Source organism: Mesocricetus auratus, unplaced genomic scaffold (genome assembly GCF_017639785.1).
Source record: "Mesocricetus auratus isolate SY011 unplaced genomic scaffold, BCM_Maur_2.0 Super-Scaffold_100021, whole genome shotgun sequence".
In the NCBI taxonomy this organism is placed as follows: Eukaryota; Metazoa; Chordata; class Mammalia; order Rodentia; family Cricetidae; genus Mesocricetus; species Mesocricetus auratus.
In genome coordinates this window covers 7,152,828-7,153,313 of record NW_024429202.1, presented here as the reverse complement: position 1 = coordinate 7,153,313, position 486 = coordinate 7,152,828, and positions in this window count along the sequence as shown.

Genomic DNA, 486 nt, shown 5'->3' with positions numbered 1-486 from the left:
CCTCCAATTGGCCCTAACTCTTACAAACCTGCCTGACAACCAGGCGCCGCCTCCTCGGATTGGTCATTGGAGCCAAGCTGCTTCCTTTTTTTCTCATTGGAAAGAAAGAGTACAAACCGCCAGGGTTCGGCTCCCAGAATTGGCTGGAGGGGAAGGTCCCGCCCTAGAGGGGGTCGGGCTTCGCGAAGGAGGCGGGGCCATAGGGAAACCCGAGCTTGGCTGGCAAAGCTGCTCTCCAGCGTCGCCTGTGCGTCGTCCTCTGCTATTCTTCATTCCTTGGAGCTCTGCTCCTTCCCTCCAGAAGTGGCTCTCACGTTTTCCCCTGCTCTGCTACCTGCCCTGCCTCGTCCGAACTCGAGGAAAGAGGCCCTAACACGAAAGGGCACCTGTCTTCATGGGAGCTTAAGTAGCTCAAATTGCACAGGTCCAATTGATCGAGAAAACTCCCAAGAGTCCTCCTGTGCATTCATCAAGTCTGTCCTAGTT